Here is a 14003-nt window from a genome sequence, read left to right on the forward strand (position 1 = left end):
AACATATCAATATAATTTTTTATATAGATGCTTGATGTCTTTACTTATCATTTGGTATATTTTTTTTTGTAAATCTGACCCTTTATCTGCCCACAGGGGGGGATTTAAAAAGACAACTTTTTCACCAAATATTAACTTTTTCAACTTTTTTCATAAGAAGTAGTATGTATATAAGTAGTATATATAAGATATTACTCTCAAAAATTGAAAACATTTTCCTCTTTCCCCATAAATAGAGGAAACCTCCAAAAAAATACTAATTTAAAAATCGATAATTTTTTAATTTTTTTACTTAAAACTGCCATAACTCTTTCCAAAATAGACAAATTAATATAATTTTTTTTTTAATAGATGCTTCATATCTTTACCTAACATTTGATATATTTTTTTTACAAATTGGACCCTTTGTCTGCCCATTGGGGAGGATTCAAAATTACAACATTTTTACAAAAAATTAACTTATTCAACCTAACTTTTGAAATTGTTCCGGAAACACTTACACTTGTATATATAACATAAATTAAAGTTAATATAATGTACTTTATTACGGAGAAAATGGCTACCGAATTTTTTGTGTGAAAATTCTCGATTTTATATTTTACATTTTTGCTTTAAAATGCTATAACTTTTTAAAAATTATATGGATCAATACAATTTTTTTATGAGAAGTAGTATTTATATACATCATTCATTCTTCATACTTTTTTTTTAATCGGATATTTCCCTATATATGGGGGGTTCTAATCTCAATAATACATATAAAAAGTAGAACTTTTTCAACTTAACTTTTGAAATTGTTCCGGAAAGTCTGACATTTTTATATATATCTTAAATTAATGTAATGTACTTTATTATGGAAAAAAAAATTTTGGACTTTATTTTGTCTTTACGGGGAAAACAGATATCAAAATTAATAAAAAAAATACGATTTTTGTAATAAAATTCTTTTTTATATTTTTAACTTTATATTGCTATAACTTTATGAAAAATGTATAGATCAACACAATTTTTTTATGAGAAATAATATTTATATAATATTTTTAATTCGAAATACTTTATCTTAACCAGTATATAAATAAGGAAATAGTAGATAATGTAACTTTAGGAATAATTCATTAATTTTTTTAAATTAAACACTATCTAACGATTTGCATTAAAGCGTTTATTATGATAGTGATATTAATCACTGTCAGATATCATTATACTTGATCCAAATATTTTAATATATTATTTTATTATTGAAGTATTATTATTATTATGTGCAGTAAATATTACTAGTCGCTCAAATATCATGCACAATTTTTTCAAAAATTTCAAATTAAATTATTATTTACACGTAGTTAATGTTATACAATATATATTATCTAAGAAATTCCAATTATTTATTAGGTGATAAATGAAAACACCCTAGAATTTGTTTACAAGCAGACTTACGAGAAAAAAATACAAAGAAATTCAGAGTAAATAATATAAATGCTAGTGGTTTTAGTTAAATACAACTGACGTTTGGATGGTTATACAAGACATTTTACAAAATTAAAAAATTTGTTTTTAATTATGGAGTTTTATTAAAGGGAGCACGGCCTGAGTTAATTATTTTGCTTATACGTTTGCTTGATGAAGGATCAATTAAATATAGTTTAAAATTAGACTCTACATCTGTTATTCCAAATAAAGCTTAGTCTGTAGAAAATAGATTTTTTAAATCTACGTCACGAAGTTTATACATATCAAGTCATATTGACGAGTTTCTGAATGAAAATTTCACTAAACTACTACTGGAGCAATAGTAAAGGTAGTGGTTTTACGATATCATGGATTGACGGCATTCTATTATACACTAACAAATACATTCCTCTTGGTAGAGGTAGTTATTTACCGCTTCCTAAAGAAATTGAAAGTAAGCATACAACTATCAATGTAAAAAATGAAGATAACAAATTTTTATTTTACAGTATAATATCTAAATTTATAAACCCAGTAAACGCTTTTCATATAACTGTTCAGCAGAAACATTTTGAAGAGCAGAAATGAGATATAATTTTTCAGATCATACTATGCCTATGCCACCTGAAGAAATTGAAAAAATTGAAAAACTAAACCCTGACGTATCCGCGAACGTAAATGGACTGGAAAAAGGTTTTGCAACGTATAAAAATAAAACAAAAAAAATTAGACCTCAAGTAGAAAAAAATATTGTTATACCTCTAAGAGTGTGTAAACAAGAAAAACTTGATCATTTCGATCTTTTAATGATATCAAACGAGGAAGGTCTTAGACATTACTGTTATATAACAGATTTAGCTAAGCTGGTGCAATCATCCATTATTTTGTTTCATTTAAAAACCGTAATAAGTTTTAAAACTTATACTTCCAAACCAAACAAACCTAGCAAAGAAAAACTCGTACATCAGCATAAAGAACGTTGTAGAGTTACGAGGCATTTCAGGCAGGACTGGTGTTTGAAAAAGTGCATAGAATGATAGAGTTTAATCAATCTCCATAGCTGACAAGCTATATATCATTAAATATACGGATGCATTTGGTAGCTAAAAATACTTTTGAAAAAGAATTTTATAAGATTATGAACAACTCAGTGTTTGGTTTGTATAAAACTGTACAATTTAATAATTATTATTGTATAATTATATAAGTATTATATTTTAGATAAAACGATGGATAATGTGCGACTCGGAATGAAAATGGAGCTTACTAAGTAGTGAGGCTAGATACAGAAAGATTGTAAATTTATCCTCCCATAAAGGTACAACTGTATATGGTTATTATTTATTTTATTTTCTTCTTATTTCTTTTTTGCGTGTTCCATCTTCAATGGACTCGTGTATTTTTGTATTTTTTCCTTTCAAAAATCAACTCCCCCTAGTTTATAAGGTACGGGCAACGACCATGTATTAGGTGATCCCAGATCACCATGGTGATGTGACAACTATCACGAGGTTTTGGTGTACCATCAACTATCAACGACTCAGTGAATATCAAACGCAATCTTGGTTTCTTTTCTATTTTTTTTTTTTTTGTTTACTTAAATTACAATATTAAATTTATTTTTAAATTCCTACTGTGGTCTGATAATACATCTTGACCAGTGGGTTGGCGATCCTCTTTTATATTTTTCAATGCGCCATGAAAAGTTGCGGATTTTATCCGTTGTGGCCAACTCATTTGATTTTTTTTATGATGTTTGTAACCTTTCAAAAAGTTGAAAATTTTGAATTATAGATTTCTTTCCTCAAATCACTCTGTACGTGAACAAAATTTCGTTTTGCCAGTATAGGTTATTGCTTTTACTATATCAGCACCTGTTTTTGATTTTAGGGGTACTGCCCATGAATATTTTGTAAAACAGTCAATTAAAAACAGAATATATTTATAGCCTTCATTCTGATTATGATATGGTATAAATTTGGCTAAATCGATCTGAAATACATCGTCACGTTCTTTAAGTACAACACTTCGTATATCTTCGTAATGTACGTGTCTAGATCTATGTAGTTCTTTCACAATTTGTCTTTTAAACATTTGGTATTTTTTTTATTATTCCCACCTCGTATAATTCATCATAAATTGTTATAATTTAATTATTATGTGCATTATTGTCTGCTGCTTGCGAAGACAATAGTAATCTAAGACGGTCGTAAAGCTCGTCTGTATTATTCCAATATTTATAGTTATTCGATATGTTCAATAACAACTCAAAACCTCTGCCTTCGACAAACAATTTACTTATAACTTCTTTATACTTGCAGCCATTTGTTTTCTTAATTTTTAATTTATTCATTTAGTGCGCAGAAGTTTGAATTAGAATGTCTCTATAGACATCCAAGTCATTTTTATCGTATGTGTTAGGTCGTTTTGAAAATATTTACTGTATTAGACCAAAAGATAATTGATATTTATTATATTATATGATTGGCTGAGCTGTTTTATAATTAAAATGTATAATTTTATCACCAAATTTTATTAAATCCCCGTGTTTTTTCGGTGCATACGCTTTGTCCCAATCAAGAAAAGCTAGCCAAGCCTCAACCGAGTCCATCATAGAAAATATCTGGTTTTTAGAATATCCACTAGAATTATTGTCTTCAACATTATAGCTTTGATTATATAGTTGTGTTACCGTAGAATTATTTTCATTGCTTTTATAATTGTTATCGTCATAGACGTCATGGTTTTGTTCATATTTTAAATACTTGTTATTGTTATCAAATTTATTAGTAAAATTTATAATATGCAATGCTTTCTCTTTTTGAAGTGTTGTCAGCTCGTTTAAAGGTCCAATAATTGGTTTTAATATACGCTTAATGTAAATCTCATTAGCAACACCATCGTTTTACAATGATTGGAATTTTCGTTTAGTATTTTGCTTGGCCTCAGCTAATTGTCTTAATATTTCGTTATTAGATTCTCCGTCCATTGTTAATCGACTACTGACAAAATCCCATTATTATACGATATTATATTATTGCGAAAGTATCGAAACATTTATAATACCTGCCTTCATTTCGCGGACGATCTTTACTGATGACTAAAAAATAAATTTACTATCGTTCCGACATGAATGACAAAATTCACGAAACTAGTTAAGTGTCATGTCCTCAGAACAATTATTAAAATATTAATGCCGTATATTGTTTTATCTTGTTTGAATAGAATAAACATATTAGCGTTATCCCTAATCAATTGTTTACTTACATAGCTAAACGATTTTGTTAAATAAAATATGTCAATGTTATTATGTCTGCCTCGAGTAAAATAGGTTCTTATACTTTCTTGAGATTCGGTTATTAAGTCATCGAATATAAAAATTGAATTTGGTAATGCGTTTTCAGGGCTAATTAAATTGTCGTTGTTATGAAACATAAATATTTGCATTCTAGGTATACTTTCTATAATTTTCTTAGCATTTGAAATTTTGGCTGGCTAGAGTTTTTGAATAAATGTAAATATTTTTTAATTTTACACCGATTTCAGCGACTAATAAAGATAATAAAACATTTGTTTTACCGAAATTCGACGGTCCCACAATAATCGCTCTAATAGAGTTTGGAAATAAAGTACTGCGTCGATGAGATTTATTGTGATTATTTTCGGGATCTACGAGATACGGGATCTCGTATATTTATCACGGGAAGTTTAACACTTTGCTGCATAAATTTCATGTTTTCCACTATAAATAGTTTATCAGGACAGTAAACTGATCAAACGATGTCTCGTCACGGTAGCAACAAGTTTAAAAGTAATGTCGGTCTATTCAATGCGCTCTTAGATAAATTGCCTGTAGAATTACATATCAAAGGTTATAATTACTGTGGCTCCGGCACTCGGTTAAAAAAACCTTAACACGGGGCTTGGGACATTGTTAAATCAAAGGACTCTAGATTTAAAGAACGGACCGCAGCATACCTAGTAACCAATGCCATGAAAGCAAAACGTAAAATCAACATGGAATGTGGTTTTACACTATAGTTTTCGAAGCGAAAAGGCTATTAAGAAACATAAAAAGATAACCGGCAAAGATATTATAAAATTAATAAAAATTTCGTTAATCGCTGTTCGCTAAAAAGCTCGTCGTGGTAGCATTTCCCCTACACCACATGTAACACCAGTGCCAAAATCCAGTGTAGCGCTACCTCATATTCCTATTTTCGCTGCTTTATCGGCGTTAGGATCTTTAGCCGGTGTGGCGAGTAGTATTATATGTACAATCATAGATGCGAGAGAAGCAAGCGATAAAAAATCTACAGTAAAACTCGGCAAAGGTATATACCTTAAATCTTATAAGAACGTTGCCAGTTTATTTTTATCATCGCCCAAGACAAAAAACTAATATTGAATCTACCAAAGACTGCTCTACATAACTATCAAATTATAAAATATGCAAATTTATTGAAAATACCTCATTTTAGAGGGCTTTTTGGCAGAGACACATTACCAGTACATCCTTTAAAAAACGAGAGTGCAGTTATTAATTTAAACAAATAAAACGAACCAGGTACTCATTGGACGTGTTATAGAAAAAATAACAATAAAGACATTATTTCGATAGTTACTGTGATTTAGCTCCACCGCTAGAGTTACAGAAATATTTTAACGGATGTACCGTAAATTACAATTATTTCCGGTATCAAGCTGATAGATCGGTAAACTGTGGTCATTTGTGCTTAAAATTTATTAGTCAGAAATTATGAAAACGGCTACAATAATTTTGAGCGGTAATTTGTGACGATTGAGTTGTAATTTTTACCCACCTCTGGAATTTGAAGAGGATGTCAAAATTTGTCTTTTGAGTTTGTATACTAATAACTCAATACCTAATATTATAACTGACTGTAATTAAATCGGAGTTCAAGACTCTGAGGGTGTAACAACGGAAATTACAATACTGACAGGATCATATGAATTGCCACAGTTAAAACCATATTAAGAAATCTTTTGGAACCATACGTTCAATCGTTTTCTTTAGAACCAGACGAAGTTTCATTGAAAAGTGCTTTGACCTGTAGGAACGCCATTGATTTTACGGTAACCGATAATATGGCGCAGTTATTAGGTTTTAATGAACAAGTCGGTAGGCCGAATATACGTCATGATTCAATAAACATTGTTGATATTTTACAAGTTTATACTATATATGTCGAGTGTAATATAACGACCAGTTCATATTATAATGGACAATCAAGCAAAGCAATCCATGCATTTTTTCCTTCTTTCCCAGTAGGATACAAAATTATAGAAGTGTCTAAATCGTTAGTTTATTATTCACTAAACACAACCACCGTAAACAACGCTGAAGTTACATTACGGTCTCAATCTAGTAAAATAGTAGATTTGAGAGGGGAAACTTTAACTCTCTGCCTTCACATTCTTACATAGAACCGTGGCTCTTAAGTTTAATAATATATATTCAAGTGTTCGTCAGCCAATACATAGTTCATAGTCACCTAGAGCAAAGACAACATCATATTTACCTAAAAAGAAAGCCGCAAAAGCATCTCCGCTAAAAGAAAAAACGAATAAGCCTATTAGAAAACGTAATTTATCGTTTTTAAAGTTATGTCTATCAGTTTAAAATAATTAGTCAACGGGTACAATAATTTTTACCGTACAGCTCGACTGCGCTAGGTAATGATGAAATACGATTTGAAATTCGCAACATAGACAGTTACACTTTACCAAGTGCCAGTTATTTGTAATTGGAAGGTGAAGTGTAAAAACCTGATGTTATGAAGTCCAGTCCTAGATTTATTAATAATGAACTCACATATTTATTTTCTGAAATACGTTATGAAATAAACAGTACTTAAATACAAAAAGTACGCAACCCGGGCGTTTCATTTACTTTGAAAGGCTCTTGCTCATATAGAACCGCTGATATTAACGAACTACACATTTCAGCATGGGACATTATATTGAAGATAATAAAAACTTTTTCGACTGTACATATTTTTCTGGGATTATTCGCTATCGCATATACTAGGGTTTGCCGAAGATTATAAAAAAATACTCTTAAACTGTTCCCAATCATTAATATGTACGAGAAGTTCTTCAGACATTAACGCAATCATATTGTTCGATGCGAACAAGTCCTCTGAAGAACTTAAATACCGTACGGGAACTTCTGAGGTTGTCAAGCTATTAGACACGAGTGTTGCAGCAAAAGAAAAATTGTCTACAGTATCAATTAAACTAACAAAAGTTGTTTGGAATATTTCTATCGTCAAAGTGACCGAAAAGGATAAATTAAAATTACTTAGAGTTTTAGACAGCAAAAAGCCTTTAAATTACACCCATAGAAATTGGGAACTGTGTGAATATCCTGACACGGTTCTGCGTCGCTCCTTGATAACGGAGCCGACGTCTTCGTCAAATTCATTTTCATTTCGTTTCTTTTGTTATATATTATTCTACTATAACTGTAGTAGTTTTCTTTTAATTTTTAAGTTAGTAAATTCTAACTAACTGTAATAGTGATATATATATATATAATATGTAAATACTAAAACATGGACTAAAATAAACGGCTGACACATCCTTGTTCTTGTAGAAAAAACTTTGTCGTCTTCTCGCGTGTTACACGATCATGTCAACTGGCTCCCCGGCAAAGGATTAAACCGGATTTACGTGACTAAGGTAAGAAAACCATTGGCTGACTTGATTTTTATTTTATTGCTTTATCTTTTCATATAAGAGACAGCTAGGTTTCCTTAGCCGCCCTGTACTTTGAGTTATTTCAGTCACACTGTTCGCTGTTGACAGCAATGAATTCCCTACCCGGTTATAGTATATTGTCAATAGCGCAACAATTGTAAAATCCCACTTCGTTAACTATTTTTAATATTAACAAGTAGATTAGCCAGTTGTTTGCCATCCAATCTTTATTGCGCGCAGGAGGCACCGCTGCTGATACACATTAAATAGCAACGACAGGTAGTGCACAATACACTCCATATCAACGCGTTTGACATAGCATTTAACAACCGGATCCCATAAAACCGTTTGTGTTATTAATTGTGGCCTTCGCTATCATAAAGTTTACAATTATTAGCGTAATATTTTCTTTCCCACGTACAATTCATTGTCATAGTGCTATACTACAACAATATCACAGCAATAACATTAATAATACAAATGGCCGACATTGTTGACGTTCATACGCGAACACATAGCGCGTATTCTCGCGATTGTCGATATCGTATTTCCGAATAACAGAAACAAACAAATGCTTGCGTTTTTATTTATTTATTTATTTTTTGTTCATTTTTGCAAAATACGGTAAGAAACTTTCACTATGTATGGTAAAGCACTATTTCAAATTATCCCTCGGGAATTATTGCGCCTATAGGCAGCTAAATGGACCCACAAGGAAAAGTGATATGCTAGCCGTCTTGGAGAATAGTTTACGAAGCGAAGAGCTAGACCCATCGAACGCCCACTGCTTCATTACGAGACGCTCGCGACGGAACGCGAGTCACCGGTAGACAACGTCCCTGCGCAATGCCGGACTGTCGACTCACCACAAACGCGGACCAACCAGTTAACTTTGCACTAGAGGGATTCTGAAATCTACACGAGTGGTCCCAGGCAACCGGTCGCCCCAAGTCGTGTCAATCCGTCTGTACCACAAAACAAATCGTTTTCGTGGACCGTTATAACACATGTAATAATTTTTAAAAGAACCGATATGTTATTGTAGGGTTTCAAGCAGAAAGTAAATTAATGTCTGAATTCGATCACTGCAATTTAAAAAATCTAAAATTTAGTTTATTCAAATTCAGAAGTCCGTACAACGATTTAAGATGTAACTTTGAGTGTAAACTTTAGTATTTTATTTTCCTACTATGTTAATTTTCAAAAAAGTTATTATGATAGACTATGGCGTTCGCCTTTAATAAATAAAAAACAATTTTTTAATTTAATACCTATTGCCGTGATGACATGTCAAAGCAGAACGATACGATAACAGTCTCGTTTTTTGACTTACTTATTGAAATTGAAATAGCAGTCACGTTCCCCGCTAATACAACTGCATATACTCTAGTAATTTTAAACAATGTATTTATAATACAATTACAATATTTAAAGTTAATGTTCATAAATTATTAATGTAGGTTATTTTTCTGACGTCGTTGGGTTTCGGCCATTGTGACACCCATTGACTAAAACTATTTTCTTGGGTAAACACTGTTGTATTGAAAACTGCCGAACCGTCATTTTCGTTGCACATTTCTATTTCTTTTTCCTAAAACATAATTATAAATTTAATAACAATAAAGGTTATGACAATCATTGTTAATTAAACTCACATTAATTTGAAGGATATCCTCAGACCATGATTTGACCCAACGATCGACTATTTCATTGTATGCTAAATTCTTCAGTTCGCTTATGCAATTACTGACACCTTTAGGAATAGTATCGCATATATCTTTGTCGTTCAAACATCTTATAAAATTAACCATTTCTTCATTGTTTGATTGTTTAATTTTAAGAGCTGACCATTTAACGTCGGCGTATTGTATGATGTGGTCTATTTTATAGAATGACAGTAATTTTATTTATCTTGATATTGCACTGTTTAAAGTGCACTGTAAGTCCATTAGTCTATTAATGTTTTCGTTATTCAATAACACTCGACACCCATCGACCATCCTGGATTTTAATACTAAATGCATGGGGTCACGGTACAATACTGTGGATATATTAAAATCGACATTTTGATATAACACAATGTTATTGCTAAACTTATTGCCAAACTTATTGCTAAACTCAACGGGCGTAAAGCCCTTTACAAAATATATAATGATACACAACAGACAAAAATATAAGAAGTCGCATGATAGAATACAAATAAAAATATTTACATAGTCTTTAAAATATAATAGAAACTAAAGATAAACAATTAAAAATAATGATAAACAATTAAGAATAATAATGCTACAGCAGAGTTGATTCTCTTAGGTACAATAAAGTTTTTGATTTAAAAAGTTGGCGTGATAAATTAAAAAAATCAAGTGAGTGTGATATTTTATTGGCTACTCTAAGTGCTCTAGGGAAAAAAGAAAAAGCTCCACTATTTGTCTTAAAATGAGGAATAACGAATAAATCTAGGTTACGTGTATTTAAAACAGGGATTCGAAAACCAATAATTTCTAGTAATTCAGGACAAAGAATATGACCATTGAGAATATCAAAAATAAACATTATGTCCGCTAGAGTTCGTCTGAGGGACAGACTATCAAGGCCAAATGTTTCCTGTAGTGGAATAACTGAATTTTTCGAGTAGGGAAGATTTAATTTGTATGAAATATTTTTAAGAAACTTATTTTGAACATTTTCTAGTTCGGCATAATAGGTAGAAAGATTTTGCGACCAAACAACTGATCCGAATTCTAAGTTAGATCTGACCAATGAAGAAAAAAGTGTTTTCAGGCACTGCAGGTTACTGAACTCATTAGTGTTTCTGTTTAAGAAACCAAGCATTTTATAAGATNTTTCTCTTCCTTTACCGGAGATGATTGTAGAAATCATGTTATTTCATCCATCATGTCATAAATAATATTTAAAAAGTCTGCTGACATACTAATATGTTGTGAGGGAGTAATGATGCATAGCGTAATATTGAAGTATTCCTTTGGATTCAGGCTCACTTGCAAAAATGTTCTGACGCTGAACGCAATAGTGTAATTTCTAGAGTCGATCATCTCGGCTGGCAGTGTTGGTGCGATATAAATTTAGCGCTGTTTTCTTACAGGTTCGGCTGCCATATTGTTCATGTAGTAGATTCTTCTTCTTAGAGCTAATGGTTCTTGATGACACTGTGACTCTATCAGCGATTTCACGCTCATTTATGTAGAAAAATCAAACATTTTTATTGGAGGGTCAGCAAATCACAGCAAATATCCCCGTATACTAACCCTTTCTTTCAACACTTAAGTAATTTCACTTTAATGCAATAATAATTAATTTTAAACTCACGATTTCTAAATATTTGTATACAAATATATGTAATAGAGTATGTGTGTACATTTTTTATACAATAACGTTTACACATTAACAAAATATGTCTATTAACAAACGCAGTAACTGAATAATCAATAAGAATTTGATAAAATATTATGGTTACTTCTAACATACAAATATTTTCTCTTTAATTACAAAATAACTAAATTCTTATGAAATATTAAAATATTGTTCATATTTATTTATTTACTTTAACATCATTATAATAATCATCCTATGATGCAGTGGCGTGCGATGATATTTTATGCTGGGTAAGTGCTAAAATAAAATTTCAAGTTAAAACAAAAAAAAAGTATTTTATTAATAAAAATTACACTCTAAAAGTTATTTATAGATAAAATCCATTCGTCTTTCTTGTTTCAAAAATTCATTTATAACTTTATCATAAATTTCCGTATTATTTTTTTCTTTATGCAGAAGTTCTTAATAATAAAATAATAATAATAATAAAACTATGTTAATAACGAAAATAATCCGATTCGTATCGTATAAATATTGGAATTCCGTTTTTAAAATTATCGGTTAGCGCTTTCAACCGCTACGTAAAAACATGTATATCTTCTTCTACCGCAAATGGTCATTCCTATAAATAACGATACGGGCCAGGCAATCCAAAATACGAGCGCTTCTGTAAAGAAATTGCCTATACGAAAAAAATTCATTTAATTTCTTTCAAAGAAACCTAATAAATTTTTTTAAATTCAATACTCAAATAAGAATTAATGAATAATTGTAATTTTAATGTATAAGTCAAATTGTCATTTAACATTATAAATGTTAATCTTTTTAATTCTTCCTTTTTGGCCGGGCATGCGCCGCTTACCTAGCTTGCCTTGACCGCACGCCACTGTTGTGATAAGTATGATTACTCATTGCCTTCCCTCCTATGTAGGGGTAAGTCGTTGATCTACAGTTTTAATATATACGTTAGTGAAAGAAGGGAAACCCGCTATGATTAAAGGCATACACGTCTCATGGTCATAGTTGGGTTTCGTTGGGTTAATATGCCGCCACCCTAATGTTCCATTTACATTTCATATATCACATTTCACATTGTCTTAAAGTGTATAAACTATATCTACTGAGGTCTTATTCGCGTTATTTTACAAAAGTAAGAGTAGAATTATCTTGTACACGAATAAAAAAACACGGCAGAGTATAACCAATAGCTTCTCAGCTATATATCGAAGTTAAAAAAAATAAAATACTACCTGTACATTTTTGCATAATTATTGGGGGGCGATATTTTGAAAATATAATTTTACGAAAAATATCTATATTTTTTAAATTTTTCTTTAATTTTCCAAAATATCTTATAAAAAAATGAAATTTTAGTGATTTATCAACCAGAAATATATATTAATTTTTATAGATTCTATCATAGGAATACTGAAATGTAGTGTAAGCAACTGTCAAAATAATGCTGAATGAATGGCGAGGATATGTAAATGCTCATTTTATGATCTTTGTATAAATAAATATATGAACCAAATGTGTTTATCTTGTAAAAAAACAGAAAACTTCATGGATGTAAGTAATTAATTTACATAAAGCAATTTAATTAATTTAAAAATAAATAAGTTCATCTTAAAAATTCATGAAACATAAGAAATTTTTATATGTCGATGTTCAGGAACTCTTGATCGTGTTCAAGGTGATAGCTTATCAATTCAAAAATTGATTGTGAAAATGCAACTTCTCAAAAAATGCTTTCATGTAACTTTTTTATTAAATAAAATTAAAAGTTCTTATAAGTTTTATTTTATTTTTTATGTGTTTTTAACATTTTTAAAGTGTTATAATACAAAGTTTAATTTTTAATTTTTTATGCATTGTGGAAATACAAATTTTTAATATTAAAGACATTTTTAACAATAAAAAGAATAATTTTAATTTGTGATTAGTACTCAATTTTAATTATAAAATTAGTTTTTTCTCAGTATNATTTTAATTATAAAATTAATTTTTTCTCAGTATACTTCAAAAACTGATCTAACGATCTAGCAAAGTGGACAAAAAAAAGCTATCGACATATATTATCCTTAAATAGTTTTAAAATTTATATCAAAGCCCACTTAATTCAAACCAAAAGTTAATTTTTTTTTTTTAATTATTGGTTCATAAAAACCAAAACCATATAAAAATCATGTTAGATGAGAATGCTACTATATCCAAACAATTTGAAAAATATAAACGATGATATGGCTAAAAATATTATAAATTATTGTAGTAATTAAAAAAAAATGTATATTTGGGTCAACATTTTTGACCCGCGTTATAATTCACAACGAGCGGTTGATCGACGAAAGACACCCCTACAACTTTCAAAATAGTGTTTCAGATATACTGCCTGAATGTGACTACTCGACGACACGTGATGTGTTGGTCGGTGGTCAGACAGGCGTCATGAATATTTATATAAAACAAATTAATTAATACAATATTTCCGTTTTCTCTCAAAT

At 30.1% G+C, this 14003-nt stretch overlaps 1 protein-coding gene and 1 long non-coding RNA gene across 3 annotated transcripts in view; one reads left to right on the plus strand and one right to left on the minus strand.

Moving 5' to 3' along the window:
* Positions 1–14003, minus strand: part of LOC126894519 (V-type proton ATPase catalytic subunit A) — a 256069-nt gene that overhangs the window by 206477 nt on the left and 35589 nt on the right. Inside the window, exon 1 of one of the 2 annotated variants that reach the window (XM_050665584.1) lies at positions 11577–11586. The exons of the other annotated variant lie outside the window; for it this stretch is intronic. The gene's annotated coding sequence lies outside the window, so the exon portion shown is untranslated. Of the gene's footprint in view, positions 1–11576; positions 11587–14003 lie in introns of those variants that run through there. 2 annotated transcript variants of the gene reach the window in all.
* Positions 8064–13260, plus strand: LOC126894529 (uncharacterized). The gene is made up of 3 exons (XR_007701440.1): positions 8064–8151; positions 12914–13071; positions 13175–13260. It is a non-coding gene; the product is annotated as an uncharacterized LOC126894529 (long non-coding RNA).

This window comes from Daktulosphaira vitifoliae, unplaced genomic scaffold (genome assembly GCF_025091365.1).
Source record: "Daktulosphaira vitifoliae isolate Bord-2020 unplaced genomic scaffold, ASM2509136v1 Scaffold_1, whole genome shotgun sequence".
NCBI lineage: Eukaryota > Metazoa > Arthropoda > Insecta > Hemiptera > Phylloxeridae > Daktulosphaira > Daktulosphaira vitifoliae.